The sequence below is a fragment of the Elaeis guineensis genome, chromosome 1 (assembly GCF_000442705.2).
Source record: "Elaeis guineensis isolate ETL-2024a chromosome 1, EG11, whole genome shotgun sequence".
Lineage (NCBI taxonomy): Eukaryota > Viridiplantae > Streptophyta > Magnoliopsida > Arecales > Arecaceae > Elaeis > Elaeis guineensis.
This window is the reverse complement of record NC_025993.2, coordinates 139343235-139359579: the sequence shown is the minus strand read 5'-3', so window position 1 is coordinate 139359579 and position 16345 is coordinate 139343235. Positions and strand designations below refer to the sequence as shown.

The following is a 16345-nucleotide window of genomic DNA, read 5'->3' as shown; positions in this document are numbered from 1 at the left end:
GTGAGGAAGTCTAGGAGTAGAAGGACTCTTCCTTCTCTGGTCCCATAAAAATTGGCATGTAATAATTAAGAGCAATGGGAGAAGAAAAATGTTTGGCCCAAATAAATCCCACGCATTATCCCCTAATCTTCCACAAAGAATAAATTCTTCATATAGAAGTTCTAGGTGTGGAAGAGCCTTCAAGTAGAAGGACTCCTCCACTTTTGCACCAACACATCTCCAGGAGCCATCTCATGGTGCGTGGAGTAAAAGAAACGCATGGAAAAGAGAAAAATTAAGAGTCCAAAGTGAAATGGACTCTTCCATTTCATCGTCCAAAAATAAGGTGGCATCCAAACTAAATATGGCATGGAGTTTCTTCTTAGAGAAGGACTCCTCCTCTTCGACACCCACAAATCCTAAGGCACCATCAGATGGCACACAAAAATAGGGAACGAGTGGAACTTGGTAATAAAATTAAGAGGAGTAAATGAGAAGGACTCTTCCTTCTCATTATCATTTATTTTGGGCGTGCCAAATATTTTGGCATGTGGTTTTGGTGTGGAGATAGTTTAAACTATATGGAACACTTCTATAAAAATCAGATAAACCAACTAATAAATAGATGGTTCAAACCTAATCACATTAGGTCAAGACAACAAGCAAAGAGTTAGCACAAACATATTTGCACTGAATCCAATTGAAAACTTGGGTTAACTCATGTACTAGCAATTTAATTAACCCATTAAATTTATAATAAATTGAAATAGATTGGATCAAAATCAAATTCTTATTGTGTGTGATCCATTGGGTTCTGAATCTAGCCAATAGTGGACCAAAACTCTGAACGTAATCCTAATTGATTGGATTAAGTTAGTTCAAGAGTCCCAATCAACTAGGACTCTTCCTAATTAATTTTTGAATTAATTTTTTTTAATTTTGATGAGTCCACAAGTTAAGATTGACGTCTAACAACGTGTCATGACTATCCAAAAATTTAAAATTTAATAAAAATATCAAAATTATCTTTCATGGTGAGTTACCATGCAATTCAATCCTTCGATCACACAATATCTCAAAAAACTATGGGTATGAAAATATGTCAAATCTAAATACCTATTCATATGCATCTCGATCTGATAATGATGACTCAATTGATGAACCAGTAGAAATCTTTTCTACTATTCATCCCTGCTCTGATCAGAGACTCTCAGAGTCATCATCCTATGAGATCACATAGGATGTTCTCTCCTATAAAGAGTGATCGATTCTTATGACCACTCACAACCCATGCATACTTACCATACCAGAATATTACACAATCTCAAAGTGGTATGCTAGAGAATAAACCAAAGTAATGATCCATGTACACAAGGTACCATGGTGATCTCAGGTCAAAGGATCATATGTACCACTCTCACTGAAGAATCATCTATTGACATGCTGTAAGGCTCCATCAGATATTTTTTTGTGGGTCAGTTCAGTAAACTCATTCTCTAATAAGCACCTACATCCTTGTATTAATGTCACTACATAAGTGATTGTAAGATCAACCACCCTCTCTATTGAGCATATAAGATGTATCAGTTTTATCGTATCATCGATCTCCGACTGATAATCCAACGACTAAAAATATTATAGATTGGGACTATCAAGATTTTAGGTCTCACTGGTATGATCTCATCATGACCCTAAAATCATTACCATAATCTATGAGATTTATCATAATCATAAAAATATGATGTAGCAAATGATAAAACATAATACCTTATAAATAAAAATAACTAATGTCATGCAAATAAGTAGAAAAAAATAAAAAAAATTCTTTCGCATCTCCATGCGATTGGTTTATAGGACATTATTCTTTTAAGTTCACCAACTTCAAATTAAATATCTCTTGATTTTTTTGAGTGCAATCAAGGAGAAGCAAAGTGCATTTACTACTGGCATTCAAAGCTTCTTCAAGAGAGCTTCCATAACAACAAATCAACAATTAAAATGGTTCAAAATTATTGTACTATTTACACTACATAAATTTCTATAATAGTTTCGATGGGGGCTAAAACTTGTTGGGTTAGATTGTTCCAAACTTGGGATTGGTTTGGGACTAAAGGTTTTGATGGATTGACCTATGTTAAAATCAATTGAGTTTATTTGTAAGTCTGGTCAAAATAAACACATTGTAATCAAGTCGATTATAGTAAATTCTAAGAAATCACTTGGAGACCGGATGTAGGTGCTTGATGTGCAACGAACCACTATAAATCTACTGTGTTTATATGCTTGTTGCCTTATTTATTTCATTTGCTCTCAGCTTATCTTTTATTCACTGCAAGTTTGTACTACTTAGTTAAAATTTTTTAATAATCCAATTCACCCCCACTCTTAGATTGTCTAGCTGAGCAACAGGTAGTATCAGAGCTTGGATCTCAGTGAGATATTGATCTAATGATTAAGGAAAAAAGATTATGGTAATAAAATTGAGCAATTCACTTGCCGAAAGGTAATCCATAAATAGATCGTCACTTTTCAATAGCACAAACTATACATATTGAAAGCTCACATAAAAATTTTCATCCAAACTCTTGATTATGATATATGGAGTGTCATAATCAATGAGCCGCACACACCCATCATTGTAGTCGATGGCATTAGTATTCTAAATCTAAAAAGGATTGGAATGAAGATGACAAAAGGTAATTCATCTAAATACCAAGGCTATGAATGTTTTATATTATGTCTTGGATGCAAATGAGTTTAACCAAATTTTCACATGCAAATTAGCAAAAAAAATTTGAGATAGACTTGAAGTAACCTATGAAGGTACAAATCAAGTAAAAGAATCAAAAATTAATATACTTGTGCATCAATATCAGCTTTTCAAAATGAAATCTAGTGAAACAATCACTAAAATATTCACACTCTTCACTGATATTATCAATGGATTAAAAAGTTTGGTAGAGCTTATTCTAACAGTGATTTGGTAAGAAAATTTCTTAGATCTTTACCAAACTCTTAGGAAGCAAAAGTCACAGCAATTCAGGAGGCAAAAGACTTAAACGTACTACCCTTAGAAGAGCTGATTGGATCCTTGATGATGTATGAACTGACAATAAAGCAGTACAATGAAGATGAAGGATGAAAGAAAAAGACTATTGCCTTCAAAACTGCAGCAAATGATGAAGAAGTTGAGGAGTCATCGAAGATGATGATGACGAGGACATAGCCCTTATTACAAAAAAATTTAAGAAATTCATGAGGAGAAGAAGGCAAGAATTCAAGAAAAGACCACCAGTCAAAGGTGAATCAAGTAAAGATAAAGAAAAGAATAGGGAGCAGCCACTATGTCATGAATACAAAAAAATCAGGCTATGTCAAGGCTGACTATCCAACTCTCAAGAAAACCTTCAAAAAATCTAAGAAAAAGTCTATGATAGCAACATGGAGTGACAATAATGATTCCTTCTCAGATGAAGAAGCTCAAGATGTTGTGAGCTTGTGTCTCATGGCATAAGATGAAGAGATAATTGCTGAACAATCTATAGATTTTATATTTGAAGAACTCCAAGATGCATTCATGACTACTTAATGATTTTAGAAAAATAGTACTAAATATAAATAATGAAAAATAAGAATGTATCATTGACCAAAGAAAAGATGAAATATTACAAAACAAAAATTATTACTTGAAAAGAATCTAATCTAAAAACTGAAGTAAACAAATTAAAACCATTGGTTGATAAATTTACATGCAGTTCAGAAAAATTATAAATGATTTTAAACAGTCAAAAAGTCATCTATGATAAAGTCGGTATCGGTTTCAATCTTAATAAGAAAGAAAAGTTTTTAAAAAATCTTTATATTAGTTCATCATCATTACATATAATTTTATATGTCACATACTTTAACTGTGGTAAAGTAGGACACAAAATATATGCATGCAACATAAGAAAATCTGATGGAAAAATAGTCAAAAAGATTTGGGTTCCAAAAAGAACTATGATGCTAATTATAAAGGATCCAAGAAGACTTGGGTACCTAAATCAATCACTTGATTATTTTGTAGGAATATCTTGCAGCCAATGAAAATAAGAGAGTATGGTACTTAGATAGCTGCTGTTCAAGATATATGATGGATGATAAGAATCAATTCATCACCTTTGAAAGAAAGAATAGAAGAGTGGTAACCTTTGATGACAATAGCAAAAAAAAAATTATTGAAATTGATAAAATCAAAATCACTCCCTCTACTTTCATTGAAAATATATTACTAGTTGATAGTTTAAAGCATAACTTGCTAAGTATAAGTTAATTATGTGATAAAAAATTTAAAGTCATATTTGAATTTCTTTATGCATAGTTACTAGTCCCTTTGATGATAGCATCAAATTCATTGGATATAGGTGTGGCAATGTCTATATGGTTGATATTGATGAGAAAATCATGAAGAGTGGTCAATGTCTTATCACTATAGATGCTAAGATCAAAGAAACTAATTGACTATGGCATTGTAGGTTAGGTCATGCAAGCATGAATATCTTATCAAATTTAATTACAAGAGATTTAGTTAAAGATTTACTAAAACTAAATTTTAAAAAAGATTATGTTTATGATGTATGTCAATTTGTTAAGCAAACTAGAAAAAATTTTAAATCCAAAAATGTAGTTTCAACTACTAGGCCACTTATGTTAATCTATGTAGACTTATTCAGACCTACTAAGATTATAAGCTTAAGAGAAAAAAAGTATGGACTTATGATCATAGATAATTTCTCTTATTTTATTTAGATTTTATTTTTAGCAGACAAAGATGAAGCTTTTTCTATATTTTTAAAATTTTATTAAAAAATTTCAAATGAAAAGAGCTTTACAATTGTTAGAATTCAAAGTAACTATGGCATTGAATTTAAAAATCAAAATTTTAAAACTTTTTGTAATGAAAATGGTATAGAACATAATTTTTCTGCTCCAAGAACACCTCAACAAAATGGTATTGTTGAGAGAAAGAATAGAATCTTAGAAGAAATGGCTAGAGCTATGTTATGTGAAGAAAATTTATCAAAATATTTTTAGGCTGAAGCTATAAATACTGCTTGCTATTTTTTAAATCGTATTTTGATTCATCCAATTCTTAAGAAAACCCCTTATGAACTTTGAAAGGAAGAAAATCAAATATTAGCTATTTTTATATTTTTGGATGTGGATGTTTTATCTTAAATAATAGAAAAGATAATTATAAAAGATTTGATGTTAAATCAGATGAGGATGTCTTTCTTAGATACTCTACATCTAGCAAAGCTTATAGGATCTTCAATAAATGTACCCTAGTTATTGAAGAGTCTATCAATATAATTTTTGATGACACTAATAATTTATCTTCAAGAAAATAAGATGTATTTGGTGATAATACATGGAGCTTGAAAAAAGAAGTAAAGAAACTTAACCTGAAGGACAAATCTAATGAAAATGAAAAAGAAGAATCACAAGATGATATTCAAGGAGAAGATATGAACAAAAAGCATGATGACCTACCCAAAGAATGGAGGTATGCCTATAATTATCCTAAAGACTTTATAATTGGTGATCCTTCATAAGGTGCAAGAACTAGATCCATCTTTAAAAAAAATTATGATTATCTTACTTTTATTTCACAAATTGAGCCTAAAATCATTGAAGAAACTGAAAATGATCTGAATTGGATGCTTACCATGCAAGAAGAATTAAATCAATTTGAAAAGAATAATGTCTGGACCTTGGTAAGTAGATCAATTGACCACCAAATTATTGATACTAAATAAATATTTAGAAATAAACTAGATAAGAAAGGTGATGTAGTAAGAAACAAGGCAAGACCTGTAGTTAAAGGATATAACCAAAAAGAAGGAATAGATTTTGATGAGACTTATGCTTCTGTAGCTAGATTAGAAGTAATTAGATTATTGCTTGCATTTGCCTATTATATAAATTTTAAATTATTTCAAATGGATATAAAGAGTACTTTTCTAAATGGATATATAGCAGAAGAAGTTTTTATAGAACAAGCACCTAATTTTGAAAATTATATCTTTCCAAATCATATGTACAAACTTAATAAAACTTTATATGGATTAAAACAAGTACCTAGAGCTTAGTATGAAAGGTTAAGTAAATTTTTATTTGAAAATAACTTCACTAGAGATAGTGTTGATAAACTCTATTTCTAAAAAAAATAAATGATTTATTTATAGTTCAGATTTATGTAGATGATATTATTTTTGGAGCTACTAATGAGGATTTTTATCAAAAAATCATTGAGCTTATGCAGAATGAATTCGAAATGAGCATGATAGAGAAATTGATATTTATCCTTAAATTTTAAATTAAATAAATAAATAAAATTTATCAATCAATCCAAATATGTTGGAGAGATAGTAAAGAAGTTTGGAATGGAGAATGAAAAAAAAATTGGCACACCAATGAGCCCCACATACAGACTCGACAAAGATAAAAATGATAAATGTATAGACCAAAAGCTTTATAGAGGTATGATTAGCTCATTATTGTATTTAACTGCTAGTAGGCTTAATATACTTTTTAGTATTTATATATGTGCTAGATTTCAATCTAATTCTAAAGAAAGTCACTTACTTACTATTAAGAGAATTCTCAGATATCTAGTTGACATACAAAATCTAGGATTATGGTATTCAAAACAATCATCAATTGAACTAATTAGTTATACAAATACTGATTATGGAGGTTGTAAAATTGATAGAAAAAATATAAGTGGAACATGTCAATTTTTAGGACTAAACTTAATATCATGATATAGTAAGAAACAGAATTCAGTAGCATTATCTATTGCTGAAGCTGAATATATTATTGTTGAAAACTATGGTACATAAATTCTATGGATTAAGTAACAACGTAAAGATTTTGACATAAAATAAAATAAAATTTTCATAAGATGTGACAATATAAGTGTTATTAATTTAATTAAAAATCTCATTCAATACTCTAAAATAAAGCATATTGAAATAAGACATCATTTTATCAGAGATTATGTTCAAAATAATGACATCATACTTGAATTTGTTTATATTAAAAATCAATTGATCGATATTTTTACCAAATCTCTTAGTGAAGATAGGTTTAGAATGATCAGAGGTGAATTAGGAATTTATGATCTCTTTTAATTAAAAATCTCTTCAATAACCTTTTGCTCATCTATAAGTTGATTTTTTCTAGATATTTTTAGATCTATTTCAAATTTCTTTTTGAACCTTTTTATATTTTTGGAATTGGGACTTGAGCCAGCTTGGCTGTGATGTCGAGCTGACTCTGCTGTCGAGCTAACCCGAACTGAGAATCGAGCCGACTTGATGATCGAAGCCTAATTTTTTATATAAAATGTTCAACTTTCCTAAAATCCTATTCACTTCTCTTTCGAGCTTACTCCATCTCAAACCCTCACGACTCATCTTCTAAACCCTCCAAAGCCCCTTTCTACTCTTTTTTCTCTCCAAACCTGTGGGAATCCGAGCAAACATGGCACCCCGAGCTCGAACTACCATTGCTAGGAGGTAGAGCACGGATGAGGCATGTGAAGCATGATCCAAATGCAAGTGTCAGCTTGAGGACCTGTGACCTGCTCCTTCCGCATCCATCTCTCCTCCAAATCGGATCTCCATAGCCTCTCGAAAGGTCACATCTGGTAGGAAGGTCAGTTTTGCATTTTTGGATGGGCAGAAATTTTGCATTGGCTCTTGGATCCGACAATAGGGTTGGGAGAGGATTTGTTCACTTAAGTTACTAACTTACCCCAAACTTGTGTGGGAATTTTTTGAAAACTTGCAATCAGATAGGGATTGCATTTGGTCTATGGTTAAGGAAACTGAGATTGCCCTAGACCCAAGAAAATTAGGATATCTTTTGAAAATGTCATGCACTAGAATTCACCTTCCTCAGCTTGAGAATGATTTTGAAGGTCTTAGAAGGATTTTAGGCAGAGAAATTATTGAAGATTTTGACTTTTACAGTGCAAATCTTTTATCAGCTAAGCTAAGACTTCTCCACAACATGCTTTGTAGGATCTTTTTCCCTATAATGGATAGATTTGATTGGATATCAAGAAGGGATCTTACTGTTATGGTTTACATGGTTGAGGGGACTTCTTTGAACTTACCTTGTATGATGATTAAGCAGATCAGGTGTGCTACTTGCAGATCTAAGACCAAGGCATGTCTCCCTTATGGAATAGTCTTCATCTTGATTTTCATTGATGCCCAGATAGACTTGGAAGGTGAAGATTTCAAGTCCCTCACACACACTAACTATTACACTATTTACTCACTTCATCGCATGGGATACCAGAAATTGAATGGTCAGTGGGTAAGGGAAGCTGAGGGAGCAGATGTTCATGCCTCTGGATCCTCATCATCCTCAGACTCTGTCGGCCCATCCTCACTAGCTCCAGCAGTCGGACCTTCTTTACCATCACCAGTACCAACCCCCACATCAGTAGCAGGAGAGCATCTAACTGGAGCTCCTATCTCTCCTCACACCCATTTTATGCATCATGGTTTCAATTTTGAAAGGGTTGTGGAGCAGATTATGGAGAGAGTGGGAGCTATGTTTACTGACTTTAGATAGCAGATGCTTGAGGGTCTTGAAGAGCATAGGATATCATCTCAGAGATAGTTTGAAGAGCTTAGTCAGTAGATCAGTGGTTTGTCTCAGCAGTTAGAGATTTCGAAGAGGACTCAAAGTTAGACTTCTGATCTATCTCTAGATATCGAGCATCTGACTCAAGCGACTGTCCAGATTGCCAAGAGAGTTGAGGATGCTATTATCTCTGAGTAGAGCGGCATTGAGACTCTCATTGCAGCGATATAGAGGATGGAGTCTCAGATTGATCAGCTCATTGCTCAAATTTTTCCACTCCGATCTTGACCACCTCCTAGCCAACCTAGACCTACCTCTAGTCAGTCTCACCCATCTTCCTCCACTATCAGGCCACCCTTCAGTGTCGTTGTTCGATCTGGCATTGGTTTTCCTCCTCTAGGCTCCAGGCCCTTGATGCGTAGTCGTTGATAGCATCAAAAATAACTCTATTCACTACGTAGGTAGGATGAGTCGAGATCGTATCCTCAGGGACCTTGGGCTAAGTTGAGATTGCAAGATGAAAGAAAGAAATGTTATTTTTGATTTAGAAAATAAATTATCTTAAAATTGAGGTAATTAGAAAATAAAGAGCTCGAGAGTTTTGAATTACTTTGCACTAGCAGAGTTGTATCTCTTTTTTTTTAATTAAATGGATGCGATTAATCTTAGAAAAAATATCTGTCTTTCCTCGGCACGCTCCGTACCCATAGATCACGGTGCGTCTCCGAAAAGTATTAGGTAAATAACTCTTCTTTCCTCGGCACGCCCCGTATCCATAGATCACGGCGCGTCTCCAGAAAGTAAAAGTTGTTCCTAATATTAATCTAACAAGAAAGTATAAATAAAAACATATAAAGGAGAGCAAATAAAGAACTCATGACAATTTAAATAAAAAGCATAATCTTTATTGCATATAAAGAAATACAGAAAAGTATAGAACAATAAACCATCTCTGTGTCGTTACAAAATTTTTTCTCCACTCCCGAGACTGCTAGCCTAGCTGCTCATGAAGTAGTCCCTTTCTATTCCTCTATACAAGGCTCTAGAAGAATTTCTGGGCTCCCCCTCTAATGGAAGTACAAAAGCCTTTTTATAGGTATTAGGAGGGAGGAGTTTTACATGATTTTTCGATGTGGGACTAAAAAAAATACAAATCTTTCCTTTCAAAATATTTCTAAATATTAATTTTTTTTTCTTTAATAAGCATCTGTTCGACCGCCATCAAAAATTCCTTGCGAACCCGTCTGCCGCGCGCCCACACCCGCGTGATGCCGCATCCACGTCGCGTCCACGCCTCACGAGTCCGTCCTGCGTCCACGCACCGCGTCCACCCCGCATCCACACGCGTCCCGCGTCCGTGCCCACGTCCGTGTCCTGCACTGCTGCCGCGATCCGTGCCCGCGTCCGCGTCCGTCCCGCGTCCGCGTCTGTACGTTCACGCACCCGACCGCGCGCTCATGCGTTCATGCCCAGAGCCTTTCTTTTTTTGAATTCACGTGAAATATTTTTTTATATTCCAAAAAGAAACAAAAGTTTCTTCACAATGACATCTATATCCTTTTAGATTCTTTGCATAGTATCTTCATTTTCTATAATACCATATGCATCCTTCTTTTATTTTAATTTTATTTTAAGTCCAAATTTCTTCAAACTTGAGTCTTTTTGATCTAAGAATTGAACTCTTTGTATCGACGATCATCTTTCCTGTAAAATAAAAAAAAATATCAAATTTTTAATAAATAAAATAAATTAAATATAATTTTTTGCTTTAAATGACTTAAATTAAGTGTTTATCACACCCCCCAACTTGAATTTTGCTCGTCCTCGAGTAAAATAGATATATCAGCATTGTGTACCGACTTGATTTTGAATAAAAAGTTAGGTTAGGCATCTCAAAAGGTAGGTGATACTTGGTCAGACCATTAAAGAGATATTTCATTGGATTATCAATTTGACCCAATTAGTGGCTGAGTATTAACTAAAGAAATTTCAAGAGCTTTTCTCTCATCAACTCCCCACTTTACTCTTTAAATCCTCTAACTTAATGGGAAAGAGGTTTATTATCTTCTTGCAATTTAGTCCCCTTTTTTTTTTTTTTTTTAACATTGCCTACCTTTTTACGCGAACCACAACGCTTACTTAGGCGAAAGGGCCCGGTTACTCAGTAGGAAACCAATGTTATTTTTCTTTTTTCTTTTTTTTTTTTTTTTTTTTTAAAGTAAATTTTAAGAAGAATTTTTGCATACCTCGATCTTTCCACCAAATTTCTCATGAAGCAGATTCTTTATTGAGATCAGTAAGAAGAGGTTTGTAGAATCACTCCTAAAATTTGGTCTAGTCTAAACCCTACCATTCATTGGATTTTCTTAATAATTTATTCCTCAGTATCTCTAAAATTAGCTTGACCATTAATCATTCATTGTTTAGGATGCCTAATTGACTCTTAATCAAAATAAAATTTGGACACACAAAACTAATTATTTCTGACCATACTCGAGGATTTGATTAATTTCTCCCCCCCCCCAACTTAATCTACATTGTCCTCAATGAAGTAAGAAAGCAAAGAAAATAAAAGGAGAGAGTGCACCTGGGATAATTTTGCTTCGGAAGTTGAAGATAGCTTCATTGATTAATAGGCTCTTGTTCTAAATTTCTGCAGCTACGAAAAAAATAAAATAAAATAAAAATAAAAATAAAATCGTTGGGTTGCCTCCCAACAAGCGCTAAGTTTTATGTTTTCAGCCAGACTGAATTGAGTCTTATGGCGGTTTTGGATCCACTAAATCAACAGATTCAATTAATTCTCCATCACTAATTTCATCTATGTAAGGTTTCAATCGCCGACCGTTCACTTTAAAAGTATTCCCCTGTTTAGAATTTTTGAGTTCTATAGCTCTATGAGGAAATACCTGAGTTACAATGAAAGGTCCGTCCCAACGTGAGCGAAGTTTTTCAGGAAACAGACGCAACCTAGAATTGAAGAGCCAAACTTTTTGATTGGGCTCGAATATTTTTCGTGCAATAAATTTATCATGGTATGCTTTAGTTCGAGCCTTATAAATTTTGAAACTCTCATACGCTTCATTGCGTAGCTCTTCAAGTTCATTTAATTGGAGTCTCCTATTGGAACCTGCATTTTTCATATCAAAGTTAAATTGCCTTATGGCCCAAAATGCACGATGTTCCAATTCCACCAGCAAATGATAAGCTTTTCCGAATACAAGTCGATAGGGAGACATTTCTATGGGTATTTTAAAAGCAGTACGGTAAGCCCATAATGCATCGTCTAAGCGAAGAGATCAATCCTTTCTATCGGGCCTAACCGTCTTTTCTATGATATGTTTAATCTCCCTATTTGATGCCTCTACCTGACCATTAGTTTGGGGGTGATATGGTGTGGCCACTTTGTATGAAATATTAAATTTTTTTATAAGTGCTTCAAAATGTTTATTCGTAAAATGAGTCCCTCCATCACTAATGATCATCCTTGAGAAGCCAAATCGACTAATGATGTTTCGTTGGATAAAACTAATTATAATTTTATTATCATTAGTCCGTGTAGCTACTGCCTCCACCTATTTTGATACGTAATCAACTGCCACCAGAATATATTCAAATCCAAATGAGGCTGGAAAAGGTCCCATGAAATCAATCCCCCAAACATCGAAGATTTCTACTACTAAAATGGGGGTCAGCGGCATCATATCCTTCTTGGATAAATTTCCTGTTTGCTGACATCGCAGATAACTTCGGCCCAATTCATGTGCATCCTTGAAAAGCGTTGGCCAATAAAACCCACTCTGCAGTACTTTTGCTACAGTTTTTCTTCCACTAAAATGTCCCCCACATGCCGAAGAATGGCAAAAAGTGAGAATGCTTTGGAATTCACTCTCGGGGACACAACGGCGAATAACTTGGTCAAGACAGTATTTGAATAGTTCAGGATCTTCCCAGAAATAATGTTTAATTTGCGAGAAAAATCGATCCTTTTCTTATTTTGTCCAGTGAGAAGGTACTTATCCTGTTGACAAGTAATTGACAATATGGGCAAACCATGGAGGACGGCTAGAGGAGATTGCGAAAAGTTGTTCGTCAGAAAATTTTTCTTTGACCTCATCTATGCCTATCGTGTGTTCAACTAAGATCCTGGAGATGTGATCAGCTACCACATTCTCAGAACGCTTCTTATCTCGGATTTTCAGATCAAATTCTTGTAAAAGAAGGATCCATCTGATCAAATGCGGTTTAGTATCTTTCTTTGAGAGGAGATGTTTCAGAGCCGAATGATCAGAGTAAACTAGAACCTTAGACCCTAACAGATATGAGCAAAATTTTTCAAGGGCTAACACTACTGCTAGTAGCTCTTTTTCTGTTGTGATGTAGTTTAATTGGGCATCGAAAAGAGTCTTGCTAGCATAATAGATCACATGTGGCTCCTTATTGATTTTTTGGCCTAAGACGGTACCTATTGCAAAGTCAGAGGCATCACACATAATCTCAAATGGAATGGACCAGTCAGGGGGTTTTATTATGGGTGCTGTTGTCAGGGCTGTTCGTAATGTATTGAACGCTTTCAAACAGTCTTCATCAAAGATAAATGGTGTATCCTTGGCCAACAGATTGCACAAGAGTTTTGAAATCTTGCTAAAGTCTTTGATGAAGCGTCTATAAAATCTGGCATGACCTAAGAAAGATCGTATTTGTCGGACCGAAGTAGGGGGGGTAGTTTTGAAATGACCTCAACTTTGACTTTATCTACCTCGATTCTATTTTCAGAAATAATATGTCCTAATACAATTCCTTTCCGCACCATGAAATGGCTTTTTTCCCAACTTAGGACAAGATTTGTCTCCATACACCGTTTAAGAACTTTGGAAAGATTATGGAGACAATCCTCAAAGGTGGTTCCAAATACAGTAAAATTATCCATAAAAATTTCAAGATATTTGTCCACCATATCCGAAAAAATGGCCAGTATGTACCGTTGAAATGTAGCGGGTGCATTGCAAAGCCCGAATGGCATACGCCGAAAAGCGAAAGTGCCATAGGGGCAGGTGAAGGTAGTTTTTTCTTGATCATCCGAAAATACAGGTACTTGATTATACCCTGAATAACCATCAAAAAAATAGTAGAAACTTTGTCCTGCTAACCGTTCTAGGATTTGGTCGATGAAGGGCAATGGAAAATGATCCTTCCTAGTAACGGCATTCAGTTTTCTATAATCTATGCATACTCGCCATCCAGATGATATGCGAGTTGGAAGTAGTTCACCTTCTTCGTTCTCCATCACAGTAATACCAGATTTCTTAAGTACTACTTGAGTGGGACTGACCCATTTACTATCGGATATGGGGTAGATGATTCCAGCATCTAACCACTTTACCACCTCTTTCTTTACTACTTCACGCATGTTTGGGTTCAATCTCCTCTGCATATCTCGATGGGGTTTGGCATGTTCCTCAAAATGAATATGGTGCATGCAAATGGAGGGGTCAATTCCTTTTAAATCGGCAATGGACCAACCGATAGCCTCTTTATGTTCCTTCAGAATACCAACCAATTGTGCTTCCTGATTAGGGGTCAAGTCTGATGCAATGATTGCCGGGAGGGTGTCATTGAGTCCTAAAAATACATACTTAAGCGTAGCAGGAAGATGTTTCAATTCTAACGTAGGTGGTGATTCTAAAGATGGGACTATTGGTGTACTGGCTAATATGGGCAATGGCTCATACTTGATTGTCCATGGAGGAGTGGTTTTATCGTGTGGTGTATCTAACAAGATGTTAACTTCTTTCGTATATTCTTCAAAGTCACACACTCCAAAGTGAGCCAAGCAAGTATCTAAGGGGTCTGGTGCTAGAATTATGGGTGTTGCATCTTCTATAATATCTTCTAGTGTATCTACTTCGAAGCAACTATCCATTGATGGTCCTTGGAAAGCACCAAATACATTCAGTCTTAGTTTCTTATTCCCAAACGATACGTCCATGACTCCTGTCCTACAATTAATGCATGCATTTGCCGTAGCTAGGAAGGATCGTCCTAAGATAATGGAAATTTATTTGGGGTTGCCACTTAATTCCATATCGAGAACCAAAAAATCAACTGGAAAGTAAAACTCATCTACCTTGACCAAGACATCCTCAAGCATTCCACGTGGTTCCTTAATTGATCTGTCGGCTAACTGCAGTGTGACTGATGTGGGTTTCAGTTCTCCAAATCCAAAAAGTTCATACACCGAACTAGATAAAAGATTCACACTTGCCCCTAAATCCAGAAGAGCTTTTTCAATGTGATAATCTCCTATAACACAGAAAATAATGGGGGCTCCTAGATCCTTAAGCTTTGGAGGAGTGGCATGCTGGAAGACAGAACTAGCCTGTTCAGTGAGACGTACTTTCTTTGGGATTTGTGATCTAGATTTACGTTTTTAGGTGTACAAATCCTTCAAAAATTTGGCATAAGTAGGAACCTATTTGATTGCGTCTAGAAGGAGAAGATTAATTTAGACTTGCTTAAACAATTCCAACATCTCATCAAGTTTTCCTCCCTTCTTATCTGCAGGAATAGAGGCTTTCAGGGCATCCGAAAATGGGGCTTTAGGCAAGTAAGATGATTCCGGTGCAGTTGGTTCCTTCTCTATTTTCAGGTCCTCCTTGTTCTTGGGTGATTTGGATTCGGTTAGAGGTTTAGGATCGGTCTCATTGGTTTTACTAGTGTGTTCAATGACCTTCCCACTTCTCAGAGTCATGATTGATTTGGCATGTTCAGAAAAAGCTTCTGGGGTATTAGAACTCTCTATCATAAATTGCCCTCTTGGGTTGCTCTCGGGTTGGCTAGGTAATTTTCCTCCTTCCCTCCTACTGAATGCAGTTGCTAGTTGACCTATTTGGGTCTCTAGCTTAGCAATGGATTGTGTGTGGGAGTTAAGGGTCTGAGTGTTGACTTCTAATCGTTCTAGTGCTTTCAGGACTTTTTCCTCAAAAGCTGAGCTGTGACCAGTAGTAGACGGTTGAGGAACATTTTGAAATTGATGGTATGGTCCATGCCTATATGTTGGGTCTTGATATTGAGGTCGAGGTGTGGCAGGACCAACCACTGATTGTGGTCTCCAGAAAAAATTTGGATGGTTTCTCCAGCCGGGGTTATAAGTGTTCGAATATGGATCGTTTCCTGGTCTGCGAGCTTGTTGGACTTGAGCTTGCTGAACCTGCTCGTGCACAAACTCAGAAAATTGAGGTGCGGCTGGGCATTCACTAACAAAATAGTTCGGACTTGCACACAATGCACAAACTTCTTGGATTGGGTTAGGTGGAATCGGGGATTGTCCAGTATTTAGAAGACGATCTAATTTTTGGGACAGTTCATCTACCTTTTGATGGATATCTATGGGATTTCCTACTTCATATATTCCACCTCTTTTTGGGTTTAATATGGGTTTATCTCTAATAGAGGCAGACATATGATGTAATGAATTTTCACTTAAAATTTCAAACAGTTGCCATGCCCCATCCTCACTTTTCAGCATGAATGTCCCACCGCATGATGCATCAACCATTTGTCGATATCTTTCAGAGAGTCCATCATAAAAATATTGGATTAACTGCCACTTGGGTACAGCATGGTGGGGACATTTTTTAATAAGGTCCTTTAATCTCTCTCATGTTTCATGAAACATTTCTCCATCTAATTGGGAAAAACTAGTTATGGCTTTCCTTATTTG

The 16345-nt window shown here is 35.2% G+C and overlaps 1 non-coding gene across 1 annotated transcript; it reads left to right on the top strand.

The window, feature by feature from the left end:
* The first annotated feature begins 16239 nt into the window (after window positions 1-16239).
* LOC140855122 (small nucleolar RNA R71) lies at window positions 16240-16345 on the top strand. The gene has a single exon (XR_012138152.1). It is a non-coding gene; the product is annotated as a small nucleolar RNA R71 (small nucleolar RNA).